The sequence below is a fragment of the Epinephelus moara genome, chromosome 23 (assembly GCF_006386435.1).
Source record: "Epinephelus moara isolate mb chromosome 23, YSFRI_EMoa_1.0, whole genome shotgun sequence".
Taxonomy (NCBI): domain Eukaryota; kingdom Metazoa; phylum Chordata; class Actinopteri; order Perciformes; family Serranidae; genus Epinephelus; species Epinephelus moara.
In genome coordinates, this window is record NC_065528.1 from 29,351,336 (window position 1) to 29,365,555 (window position 14,220).

The 14,220-nt window shown below is 40.2% G+C and overlaps 1 protein-coding gene across 3 annotated transcripts in view; it reads right to left on the reverse strand.

Moving 5' to 3' along the window:
• The window catches only part of sfmbt2 (Scm like with four mbt domains 2), a 93,529-nt gene extending 79,753 nt beyond the window's left edge, over positions 1-13,776 (reverse strand). For 2 of the 3 annotated variants that reach the window (XM_050036290.1, XM_050036288.1), the window contains exon 1: positions 13,631-13,776. The gene's annotated coding sequence lies outside the window, so the exon portion shown is untranslated. Of the gene's footprint in view, positions 1-4,627; positions 5,203-13,630 lie in introns of those variants that run through there. The other variant, XM_050036289.1, reaches the window with a different exon arrangement.
• Positions 13,777-14,220: the final 444 nt, after the last annotated feature.

The window sequence follows — 14,220 nt, forward strand, 5'->3', positions numbered from 1 at the left end:
GGGGTCTAAGAGACACGTTGATGATTTAGATGAAGAAATCACTGCGGTCAGTTCTTGAAGAGAAATTGGGGAGAAGCAATCTAAATATATATTAGCACCAGATCTGTGTGCTAGGTACCCCAAGGTACNTAGTTGGGATGGGGTCTAAGAGACACGTTGATGATTTAGATGAAGAAATCACTGCGGTCAGTTCTTGAAGAGAAATTGGGGAGAAGCAATCTAAATATATATTAGCACCAGATCTGTGTGCTAGGTACCCCAACAGAGGGGGGACCAAACATGGGGACAGTACAGAACGGTTCCATTGGTACCATCCACAACTTTTCACAGTGGAAACAGAAAAAAAGCGAACTGAACTGAACCGTGCTGCTCGGTGGAAACGGGGCTTTTGTTTACTAGAAAGTATGTGTGTTTTTTGGGGTGACGAGATGAGGTTTAAAGCCAACAAAAGATGTGTCCTAACTGGCTGCAGATTTGAGCTGAACCTTTGTCCCTTGTCGCTGCAACGGACAAGGAATGTCTGATTGATTGCGCTGAAATGACTTATCTAAAAAAAAAACAAAATGACACAATACCAAAACAAGGTGGCAGTTAGCTGGAGGTAGATTGACAGGAAGCTGTTTAAAAATTTCTACACCCACCCAACCCTGCTTACTCTAATCAGCAACAAGTGAGAGATCAGATAGAGGTTAACGCCTTTTGCCTCAGCATGACCCTGCATTGCTTTGCATTAAATACAAATGCAGAGTAGCTTAACTGCAGAATAAGGGTCAAAGATCAAGTCTGAGCTTAAGATTTTAAAGACGATAAAAGGCTGTGTTGAAGAAAACAGAGAATCACCACATTTCTGATGTCATGCAGCTTTTTCTTAGTTCTACACGCCGATGAATTAAGGTCTTTTGCCTTTGTGAGTAAATGTACTTAGATACACGTCACAGCTGCTAAAGACAATTCATAAAAGCTTTGCATTTGCTGCACCCACTGTTTGTTAAGAATTTCCTCGGAAAATGATCTGGCAGACAGGAAATGATGCACGTTGCATGTCCAGTTTCTCCAGAACACACAGAAGAAGTGGGTGATAAGCACAAACAGCGAAAGAGAACAATGCTGCCTCTAACTTCACCAAGAGAAATTCCACTGAAAAGACAGCTGATCTCGGGGGAAGTCCAGATTAAAAAAACCCAGTGCAGTAATAAGCACTTAGCAGCCCGTGCTGAGGCAGAGTGTAAGAAAAGAATCAAAACAGAGATCTTGCAGTTTTCCAAACTCAAACTAATTTTCAGCATCATTAAAGCCGAGCGGAAAGCCTGTGATTGTGTTTAATTGCCGACCAAACTCTGCCTCTGCTTCACCCTGCACTCTGTAATATCAGGTTATGCATATTGTCTGCCGGCAGCCAGATTTTGCACGCCGCAGCAAAACTGCATCAGATAACCAATCAGATTCAAACAGAGTAGAAAAACTGGAATGACACGAGCGAGACAACAGGCAGGCAAATTAGTGCAACTTGAAAATATTAATTTAGGCAACCGTGGAGAGAGAATAATGCTCCATTATCACAGAGAGACAATAATAAACTGAATGATGTCACTGAAGCTTAAAAGAGAGAAATGACCATAAACATGTATTTACACCAGAGGGACTTGAGCTGTTTAATGTTGGGCTGTAATCACCATGATGTATTAAACACACTCACTTTCACTAATGAGGCCATTAGTTAAGCTCATTAATGCGTCAATTAGCAAATGTTTCTTCATTAAAACTGGTCTTGAAATAACATAAAGGTAATCGTCTATTAGTGTGAACTCTCCTGATTTTTCCTTTGCCACAGTCGCCTTTATGTTCCCTTGTTTTCTTTCAAGTGCAGTTCTGACGTTTACAGAGTCGTCATTTTGAAAGCAGCGTCCGGTCCCGCTGATCAAAACTAACTTTGAACTCTGATTAACTACTGTGAAGCAAACGTAAGATGCGATCAATCAATCAGTCACCTGCTGAGATGAATCAGACAGACTGTGATGCGTCTCGTCTTGTTATCAGTGTAGTTACATGATGACAGTTTAAACAGTCGATCCACTATGTGATATTTACTGTACTGAAATATGGTTTTCTTCTTTTCTTTATAGTTATTGAACACCTTCTGACCTGTTCATGGCCCCCAGGTTTGGAGTCACTCATCAAGAGCAACTCGTATTTTTGGTATTTTTTTTAATTTAACAGCAGACAGTGGAGAGGAGACAGAAAAGAGGAATGACATCAAACCAGGGGTGCTGAAATTGGGGTTGCAACTAACTAATATTTTCATTATCGATTAATCTGAAGATTATTGTCTCAGTTGACTGATTACTCGTTTGCAGGGTGGCCACAGGTCTTTAAAAAAGAATTCAACTGTTCTTAAAAGTCCTTAAGAAATATGAAATTGTCTTAAATTAAATTGGAAGGATCTTCAAAGTTGTCTAGTCTTATCACGTATTTTTTGCAAATATTTGCAGAGAACATCAAGTCTCTCCTGTAGTGAAATTAACATGAAATTGTACCTACTTTTGTTGTGATTTACTCTATTTATTCAACCCTTATTTAACCAGGAAGTCCCATTGAGATTGAATATCTCTTTTACAAGACAGACCCGGCCGAGGTAGCAGCCAGTCAAAACACAATAAAATGCAACAAACACAACATGTAATACAAAAATCCACAATAAAACAGCAACTATTCAAATATAGCAGCCTTCCAAGAAAAACAAGCACATGTCTCTGTCACCACACTCTTCATGATGCCCTTAAATTCATCAGTGGATGAATCTGCCAGTGATGGGCCACTGGCAGGTGCAGACATAAAAGACAGTGCTTTTCAAGATGTATACATTTGCTACTTCAACTTAGGTTACATGTAAAACCAGCTGTATATACTTTTTATGTAACATTTTTGTCTCCCTGAGACAATCTTGACAATAACAACAAGCAAGAAAAAAACTGAGCTATTTCGACAGATTAAAGTCACATAATCAAAGTGTCATCTTATCGCTATGTCATGTCGGCAGGAACGTTCATTTCGGTCTGATACTGATGCGTCATTTTAAAGCCTTTATCTGCCAATACAGATGACATGCCGATATTATAGTGCCTTCGCAGCAGTTAGGCACAGAGAATTACATCAATGTTATATTACCTTATTGTTCACTTTGAACTGACATCAATGCGCATCTTTTTTGGCATCTATTTCAATCACAATTTTGGTCAGAAAATTAAAGTGTTGTTAAAAGGTCTTTAAAAGTCTGAAAATGGTGAAAATCTTTCCAAAAGTCCTTGCTGACATCATCAAATGCCTTGTTTTGTCCAATAGAGGGAATCACCTTGTTGTTTACAAATACTTCTGGGTAGAAAACCAGCAGAGTTTAGCTATATATATATATATATATGTATATATATATATATAAAATCACATTTTTCACGTCACTATATCACCGTTTAGACTAATCTGATGTTTGTAAAGTCTATAAACACAATGATTGAACAAACATTACTATTTCTGTGTGCACGTTTTGTAATTAATAACATGGTTATCGTAGATTAGCTGGGCTAACGTTTGTTCAATCATTGTGTTTATAGACTTTACAAACATCAGATTAGTCTAAACGGTGATATGGTGACGTGAAAAATGTGAGATATATATATAAACTCTGCTGGTTTTCTACCCCGAAGTATTTGTAAACAACAAGGCGATTCCCTCTATTACCAGTCCAACACCCAAAGATATTCAATTTACAATTATATAAAACAGAGAAAACAAGCAAATCCTCACATTAAAGAAGCTGCAACCACAGAAGTTTAACTTACAAACTGGCTTATTGATCATCAAAATAGTTCCTGCTTCATTTTCTATCAGTCGATTAATCATCTGAATCATTTCAGTGGAAAAAGAAGCAGAGTGTATGTCATTGATCTCAACCAGCGGGCCACCAGATACCTCAGCCCTCTATATCTGTGTCTACTCAACGCACTCCTCGTACAGCATCATTAAACAGGGTGTCCACAGGTCCTTAAAAAACTCTACTCTAATTGTCTTAAATTCAGATTCAGTGGGTTTTAAATTTTTTCGGTCACATTACCGTGAAAATGTCTCCAGCCTGACAGACCCAATGACTGATTACAATTATTTGACAGATTGAAAAATTCGTATTTCTCTGAATATTGCAATAATAAATAGCATAAATGTGAGCGATGGGATTTTGTTTTCTTTTTACATTAAACACATTAAACTTAAACTCACCCAGCTGTTATTTTCCCTTACTGTTCATTTTAAACTGATATCAGTGTGTTAAATTGAAAAGGTTGCAGGTTTGGTCTTAAATTTCATATAAGGTGGAATTAAAAAGGTCTTAAAAAGTCTTAGATTTCACTTATATCTGTAGACACCCTGTTAAAGTTTTAAAAATAAGCTTTACAAAAATCAAGACGGCACATGGAAACTTAATCCCTCAACCTGTGTAAAGGTACATTCCAGAAAAGATATATTATAAAGGGGGAAAACAGCAGATTTCAAGTCTAAAACTGTCTCATTTCTGAATAATCAGCACAAAAATATATGAAAATAATCATCTTCACAACAACAAACCCTGTGTGTCACTTGCCTGGTGGTTGTCCTACAGTAGGTCATGCGGTAACATCACCAATGACTCACTCCCCGACTTGCACCCACTTTCATCAACATGACAATAAACACTGAGACACGCTGCCTCGTCACACAGCAATCCCCCAGTCAAGCCGAAAACAACTCCAGGATCAGGTTGTCGCTCTCAAATCAATATCCAAAGGAGCAGAAAATGTCCTTATCCTGTGACTGGGCACACCACGCATCCTGAGATGTTCCCAGGGAGGAAAATCAAAAAACAGAAATAAGATGATAAATGTGAGAATCCAACAATCCTCTTTATGAAAATAGACCGAAGCCCCGCGTCCAAAAGAACCCTTGAAAATCCTGAGGAAATGAAAACACACAGACAATGCTCAAGCTGCCGTCAGAGCCGAGTGTATTTACAGAACTGTGAGGCTGTGACAGTCTCCACAACCGGCCGCGTCCCCCCTCCCTCACCAGCACCACCACCACACACGCCCCTGACGTCCCACAGTGGCTCCGGCAAACATCCATTGCATAAACAACAAGCTGAGCTAATTTGGCTCACATGACTCCGTTCGCTGCCCTTCTCTCCCCCTCCTCACAGACCATTTCTTGCCCAAGAGCCCTACAATCTCCTGCGGCATTGACACATCGCTGTCGTCAGCATGTAGCCCTCGACAAAACTCATTAAAGTGCACTCAAACACTGCTATCAAATAGTGCGAGGAGCAGCTCACAGCAGCTCTTCAACCTGGTTTTTCCCCTTAAAAAGCCCCTTAAGCGGCTGTTTCTCCCCCGACACTGTGACAGTTAAGACATTCAGCATCTGCTCGCTTCAACACTTCAGTTAAGCTATTTGAAGACTGACTTTAAAACCCAAGATGGCGTGTATTTATAGTTACACCGAGCAGAAGTTGGTGTTGAAACAATAAGTCAGTTAGAAGGAAATTAACGAACAAGTTATTTGTCAAGCAAAAATAGCAAAACATTAATTATTTGCTGCTTTTTTTTCTGTTTTATATCATCGTTAATTATATATATATTTAGGTTTTTGGACTGTTGATCACATACGACGATCAATTTGAAGACATCACACCAGGGCAAGGGCGTCCATGTGGGGGACACCAGAACATTTTGTGCATCAGACACTTATTTTCCTGCATTCTGGTGCTTTTTCTGCAGCAGTGTGTGGTGTAAATGTCCTTAAAAACTGTCAAAGTCCTCTACTACTTCCATGTTTTATTCGGGGAGACAAATGCATGTGTTGTAAATTTCGAGGGGGAGGTTTCCTCTGCGATTTCCTGACATTTTATACACAAAACATGTGCTCAGTACTTCCCAAACACATGCATTTTCACACAAAAAAAAACCCTTAGTAGTGGAGTCTGGCTTTGAAGAGAGAATAGATAAGTTTCACTTTCAGGTCAGTTTCAGTCGAAAAGTTTTAGCAAGAGTACATGTGTTTGGGCAACACATTCTCACTCCGACCTCGTCACATATTGACGTTCAGTCATGGACTTTCTACGTCCAGATGCAACGTCCAAGGTACCCTGGGTGTGTTGGTTGTTGACGTTCTGGGACACTATATCCAGTTCTGCCTCAAAATAAACGCACTACATCAGTACAACACCACGAATTGACGTTTTTTTACCTTCAACAACAAACACACGTGGTTAGGTTTAGGGAAAAAGAACAGGGTTTGACACCATTCTCTTCGGTGAAAGTCGGTGTTTGTTGGACCCATCCACCACCCCTCTGGCCTGCCCCAGTTGGACTTTCGCCACCTAAACTTTCATCCTTGTCGCACCGAGTTTCCCCCTGACGCCAGCGGGCACAGTTAAACCATAAGGGCAACTGGCTGTGTATCATGCCGCAATAAAGGAGGCCTTTTTCCGTTGGTTTCTGACTCCAGATTTCGACGACTTCGGAGTGAGACCGGGCTCATTTGGAAAGCACTGAGCATACGACTAAGTTATAAGAGAGTTGGATTATACTGCAGGAGTCGTGTGACAGTTTGTAAACTGATGTTTTGATATAGTTTTGCTGTTACACACATCCCCAATTGATCAATCAATCAATCCGTATGTGTTTTGCTTTCCATGGATGCATGGAGTCTTCTTCATGAATCCAAGGTAACACAGCATCACGAACTGATTAACAGATGGTCACTTTGTGTGTTAAGTATTCCTTTAAAACCCCAGATGCCATGTTTTGATAGTGACGTTAATTATCAAGTATAAATGGCCAATCATTAACTGGCTCCTGCTCTTTTTATGTGACTTGCAGCTTTTTCCTGTTTTATCTCATCGTAAATTAGGGCTGCATCTTACTTTAATTGTCAGTGTCGATTATTTTCTTGATTAATCAATTAGTTGTTTGGTCTTGTAGCAACGTTAAGTTAATTTTTTAAGGCCAATTTTATTTCTCTTGGTGGTTTTTTATGTTGGCAATTGTATTGTATGTGATATGTGATGAAAGTTATTATTATTATTATTATTATCAATGGAAAAAGCTGCTAAGAGGCTGAGTAGGCTCGTAACTGACTCGTTCAAAGAAATTCATACCGAAGTCCAAAGATGCGTTTTAAGGTGGTTTATCAAATAGGGCTGCAACGATTAGTTGACTAATCAATGACTAATCGAGTGATATCACCATCAACAGAAAATACGGGAGCCAAAAACTCATCCTCTTTGTCTAAGAGCTGCCACACCAGTATATGAACAGGTATCACAACATGAAAACCACACCTCTGTGAAAGTAACCATAAGAATGTGCACAGCTTGCACAAATAATAAACAGCAGAGGTTAAATACACATTCTGGCTCCCACAGGTCTATAACACGTCAGAAAACGGTGATAAATGTCGATCAGTGTTTCCCAAAGCCCAAGATATCGTCCTCAAATGTCTTGTTTTGTCCACAACCCAAAGATATTCAGTTTACCGTCATAGAAACCAGTAAATATATCCATTTAAGAAGCTAAGAATCAGTGACTTTTGACATTTTTTTCATAAAAATATGGACAGATTATGAGACAGTGGGCACCTGAGCACAGACATGAGGAAGGTGTCACCACCTCTCCTGCACTGAGGCAAGACTTTATTAGTTGTTCAGCTTCTTTTTGTAGCAGTTATGCATCTCTCTGTTACTTTCTGTCTGTTGTTTTTGTGTCTGCGGTTGTTTTTGCCTCTTTTTTCAGTCATTGTGAGTCTCTTTGTTGTTGCCTTCCATCTCTTTGAAGTAATTTTGCCTCTCTTTGTAGTCATTTTGAGTCCCTTTGTGGTCGTTTAGAATCTATTTGCTGCTGTTTTGTTTAATTTTGAATGTCTGTGTAGCTGCTTTTCATCTCATTGAAGTCATTTTGAATCTCTTTGTCATTATGAGTGAGTTTGAAGGTGCTTTGCCTCTCTAGTGATTTTGAGTCCCTTTTTTTTGTCATTTAGAATCTATTTGCAGTTGTTTTGCATCTCTTTGTTGTTGATTTTGTGTCTCTTATTGATGTTTTTTGTCTCTTTGTAGTTGTTTTTAGGGCTGCAACTAACGATTATTTTCATTGTCGACTAACCTGTCGATTTTCTTCGATTAGTCGACTAATCATTTTATTGAAAAATGTGTTAAAATGTTGAAAAATGACGGTCTGTCTCTCCAAAACCCCAAAATGATGTCATCTAATGTCTTGTGTCATATTCACGCCAAAGGGTTTTAGTTCACCGTCACGGGAGAGTGTGTAAAGCTGCCAATATTTGAACATAAGAAGCTGCAATAAGAGTATTTTGGGGTACTTTACTATGAAAAATGACTCAAACCAATTAGTCGACTACTAGAATAGTCACAGATTATTTTAATAGTCGATTAGTCATCGATTAGTCGACTAATCGTTTCAGCCCTAGTCATTTTATGTTTCTTTGTGGCCATTTTGAGTCTCCTCCTGGGGCCTCATTTATACAACAGTGTGAAGGATCCATACTAAAAATGTACATACAGACAAAAGCCAAAAAACGGTATGCGCCAGAAAATATTTAACAATTTCGACAATCAGGCTTCCACCTCTCTGTTACCTTCTGTCTGTAGTTTTTTGCGTCTGCGGTTGTTTTGCCCCTTTTTTTTAGTCATTTTGAGTCTCTGTAGTTGCTGTCCGTCTCTTTGAAGTTGCTTTCTGTGTCATTAAAGTTGTTGTAGCCATTATGAGTGAGTTATAGGTGCTTTGCCTCTCTTTGTAGTCATTTTGAGTCTCTTTGTTGTCATTTAGAATCTATTTGCAGCTGTTTTGCATCTCTTTGTAGTTGTTTTTGTGCCTCTAAATTATCTTTTTGTCTCTTTGTAGTTGTTTTATGTTTCTTTGTGGCCATTTTGAGTCTCCTCCTGGGATCTCATTTGTACAACAGTGCGTAGGATCCATACTAAAAATATACATACAGACAAAAGCCAAAAACGGTGTACGCCAAAAAATATTTGACTGTTCCTACAATCAGTTCCACCTCACAATCTACGTCGCCAATTTCCTGTCTCCAAAATGTTCGTAAGCATGGGTCAAAGTTTCTCCCATAAGATCTGTTTATTTAGATCACAGCTTTTGCGTGGGAAGTGGCGTACACCTCTTTCAGGCCTCGTTTTGTGCGTCGCAATGTTTATAAATGAGACCCCTGATCTGTTTGTGGTAATTTAGGTCACATTGTGCAGGTGGAAGCCTGGCGTCCAGTAATCCATCCATGCATAAAAAGATACTCAAACCGATTATCTGAATGTCAAACGAGTTGGCGATTAATTTAGCGATTGATAACTAGTCATTTAATTGTTGCAGCTTGATTGTAAATTGAATATTTTTAGGGTTTTGCACAGCTAATCACATAAGACGATCGATTTGAAGACACCACTTTGGGCTGGGAACATTTTTCACCAAAAACAATTTAATTTATTTATCAAAAATATAATGAACTGATAAATTAATAATGCAAATGATGGTTAATTGCAGCCCTATTTGATATATTACATTCAGTGCTGCCCTTTCCTACATACATTCATGACAGCTTGAATTGTTTGTCTCCACTGCAGCACATTGACTTTAAAACGAAACAAAGACTTTGCGGTTAAAGAGCTGACTTTGAGCTTTAATTAGAGGCTTTTAACGACCACATCAGAAGAAAAGTGCAGGAACTGAAGACACAAAATTGGAGGCAATATGTATAAAAACAGGGCACGGCTGCTCCGATGCTGATTGCTCAACACAGATACAGAAAACACCCGTTAAAAAAAACCCCTTAAAGCTGAAAGTTGTTTCATTTCAGATTCACTCTGCTGGACGGCGCACAGAGCCAGCAAAACAGGAAATGTGTCACTGTCCAAATACTTTTGGACTGCATTGCTCATTTCCCCAAAATTCACCCTGACATATTTATTATCTGAGCAAACTTTTGGATGTCCTCTGGAATTTAAAAAAGGTCACATATTTTACTCTTCTTATCGTACAGTTCCCCCGAGGTCTTGAAGAATGCTCTCTGTTCTAACACACAGCCGACCCACATTTATGTTTCTGCCATTATGGGGCCTATAAAGTAGATTTTCTGTGGGTGTTAGAAGTTTGAATAAACTTTACTGCTAAATTCTCCATTCTCCTCTAAAAAAAGTGACATTTTATAATTAATCAGCGAGAAAAAACCCTTAAAAAGTCTTTTTACCCTCCCAGCTCCCTGTGAGAGAGGTTTTTTCAGTGGTCCCTCACTGGTTAAACTAGTTTTATAACCCTCAGGAGCAGAAAACCATCCACGGGCTTTGGCAGAAGGTCACTGTCAATGTCGACTCTTTGACTCAGTCTTTATCCCTGAACCACGGCGACTCTTTTTGGAGCAGCGTTTGTACTTGATGAAGCTTACTGGCCTGGAGGAAACAGTCCAGATTGGGCACAAGGGGATTAAACTGGTCTGGGAGAGTTAATCTCAGGACATTTGCGTCCCCGTGGTCTCAGATTGAGGGGAGGTTTTTTTTATTGATTAGCCCCTGATGGGTCGCTGGGCATCCACATGTTGTCTCCTGCCTTTCCCTAAACCCGTCCATGCCAAAGATTTAATGGGGGATTTAGGAGATTAACTACCACTGCATGGGCTTGGGGTTTTATTGCATTACTCCCTATTAGGTTCTCCTCTTTTAGACCCATCCAAGGGTTGTTTCCTCTCGGCAACAGGAGGCCCCGATGCAACAATTTGCCCTCTGTTTCTCCCTCTTGATTCCTGCGGTTTTTTAAACGTGTACACAATGCAGCCTGTGTGTTTCATGCCCAATTACGACAGCCTGTGATGCTCGCTGAGATCAGCTAACTATAAAATGATGAAGTGCAAACAGCAACTGCCCCTGGTGGAGCCGAAAACACCAGGAGAAACTGTGAGGCAGCAGCAGCCAGAGGGTGAGGAGGGGGCGGGAACTCCCCGAGCCCGGAGCTTTCTAATTTCAACATCAGTGACTGGAAACAACTTCCTACACACACACACACACACACACACACACACACACACACACACACACACACACACACACACACGTAGACATGCACAACACTACCTGCAGCTTTGAGACTGAGTCTGTCTACTAACAACAACATGAGAGGTCAGATCTGACAGTGGGCCTGTAAAGTCCTCTCATTCACACACAGGCCCAGAGACTGTCTGTCAGCACAGAGACAGACAGATAGAAAGAGAAAGAATGATGAAGAACAAAAGAAATAAAGACAGAAAGAGAAAGAAAGAACAGACAAAAAAGTTTTCTGAAAGATAGAATGACAGAGAAAGAACGAAATAATGATGGTGAAAGAAAAATTAAAAAAAGGAGAAAAAAGAATGACAGAGAAAGAATGAAGGAAATAAACAAAGGGAGGAAAGAAGAAAGATAGACATGACAGAACAGGAAAGAAAAAGAGAAAGAAAGAAAAATAAAGACAGAAAGAAAAAAGGACAGAAAAGAGACAGCACAGAAAGAATTAAGGCCTGAAAGAAGGAAAAAGAAAGGGGAAAGAAGAAAGATAGAGATGATGGAACAGGAAATATAAGAAAAAGAAGGAGAAGGACAGAAAAGACAGAAAAATAAAGAAAGAAAGAAGGACAGAAAGGAAAGAAAAGGGGCAGAAAGAAAAAGAAAGAAAGGACAAAAGACAGAAAAGAAATAAAGAAGGACAGAAAAGAAAGAGGGAAAGAAAAGGGGCAGAAAAGAGAAAGGAAAGAAATGACAGAGAAGAATGAAAGAAAGAGAGAAAGAAAGGAAAGAAAAGAAAGAAAGAAAGACAGAAAAGAAAGAGGGAAAGAAAGAGGGAAAGAAAAAGGGCAGAAAAGAGACAGAAAGGAAAGAAATGACAGGGAAGAATGAAAGAAAGAGAGAAAGCCTCCTGACCTCATAACTTCCTGTGAGGTGACAGCCTCTGTCTCTTTACAGTGAGTCTTAAACACTGATACATCATCATCATCATCATCATCATCATCATCATCATCGTCATTAGCATACAGAGGCTCATCAGAACCTGCTGGATGATAAAAATGGCGGTGGGAGGTTCTTCCAGTCCAAAGCATCAATAATGTATCAATGCAGCATATCGATCACCTCTCCCTTGGACACAGCGGATCATATATGTCTACCTTCATGCCTACGCGTTATATCCCCCCTTCACAGTGCTCACTGTGGGGCATTTCCTGCCGCTCGCCCATCACCACTCACACCTCAAATATGTTTGGAGCAACAAGAAGTGTGAGAGCATGATTTATTCCACGCACATGAACGTGTCTCGGCGGCTCCATAACGCAGTCGTTATTGTTTCTCTTCATTATGGTGACGGCTTTAATCTGCAGGAGGAATCCTCGCATAATGCAAAGCTGCTAAAGCTCGGATTTGCAGACCGCCCGCAAAAGAGAAATAATTAAACAGATACGCGCGGTTTAACCCAATTATCTGCTTAATCGGTGCAAATGTACCCACGGAGACACAATAAACTCGTCCCACTGTACAATCACAAACATATTAATCTAAGATTACAGCAGAAATGTGCAATTAAATCATCCTGCTGTCGGCTTTATCGGAAAATAACCCGATATTAATGTAATATAATGTGTGTTGGTAAGGGACGAGTCGCACGAGCTCGAGCATTTTTTGGATAAAAGTGAAAGAGGAAACGTTAAGTGCACATGAGGAAGATGAGGCAGTGAGGGGTGTAGCCGACCAGCAGGCTGCCTGCCACTCCGGTCATGTACTTTGCACACTCAAAACTGCAGCGGAAAAAAACTCCCACGGAAATGCCAAATGCACACTTCGAATTTAATTGATTACACCTCGTGTGTGTCCATCAAAAGAAACCGACCCGGGCGCGTTATCTGCCGTCGTTTTATTTTTTCCTCGTTCAAAGATTTTAAGGCGCAGTTTTCCCCCCTCAACACCAGAACCCGCCATGTTGAAAGTGCTTTGACATTTTGGCAGTGTCCGGTATTTTCCGATGGCTTTTTTCCACGCACCTTGGGGTGACGAAAAAAATCCCAAATGACTCATGTGTGCGCGAGAATCCGCAATAAGTCGTTTCTAATGTTAATCTGTAACAACAACTTCGCGGCGGCGTCAAACAAAAATATTGCGTCGTTGTCTTTGAACGCAGCATGAAACACGTTAAATTAAAGCTTACTGCAGAATATTAAAAATTCACCATATTTCTGGGACACTTGTGAACATGACAGACACACACACAGAGAGAAAACAACGCAATAAAAAGCGTATTACCGCGAGTGCCACGAGACAGCGTCCTCCCAGCCGGTGAGAGCTGTTAATTACAGCGCGTGAGAGACACTTTGAACAACTTAAGGCTCGTGAACGAACGCTCGCGACTATTTTCTCGTTTCTACAGAAACCGCCTCGGGAGCACTTCATGGTTTTTTAAAGGGAAGGAGGAGAGAAATAACTCTCCGCCGTGTTTATTCCGTCGACAAAACGCAAATAACAAACCGCAGCAAGCACGGAAAAGCCTCCCCGCACCGCCGGAGCCGTCACCTGTCTTACCTGTCCAAGTTTTTTTTCTGGTCGCTTCTCCGTCTCGAGACCCCCGTCTGTTTTTTTCCTCCCCTCTCTCTCGCTCCTCTCCTCGTTCGCGTGAGCTCGAGCACAGCAACGCGAGCGACGTCTTTCAGCTGCTGCTGCCCCCGTTCCAATATGGCATCTCCCATCTGCGCATGTCCAAAAAAACATCTACAGATATTTTTCAAGCCAACTCCTTCATGGAGCTTTTAGTGCAGCAGCAGAGAAATATTTCTCCAGGCTGTTAGAAATAGGGAACAAACACACCGCGGCGGGAAACTGCCTATTACGCAACGAAACTGTATTTTTACGCGCATTAAACCTTATTTTTAATCAAACTTATATATTCCCATACCCCAAATATTAATTATTCATCTTTTTAAAACTCAAATTTAATTAAATCTATCATTTTATTTCAGTTTAAAACAGCTTTTCAACCCAAAAACCACAATTCATTTGTGTTTCATCATCAACAGGAAAAAAACAATCACAAAATCAACAATAAAAGTGCAAATATTTTATGCAAATATACATGACTATAGCAAAAATACAAATTGCTCCTCATCTTTTGCTGC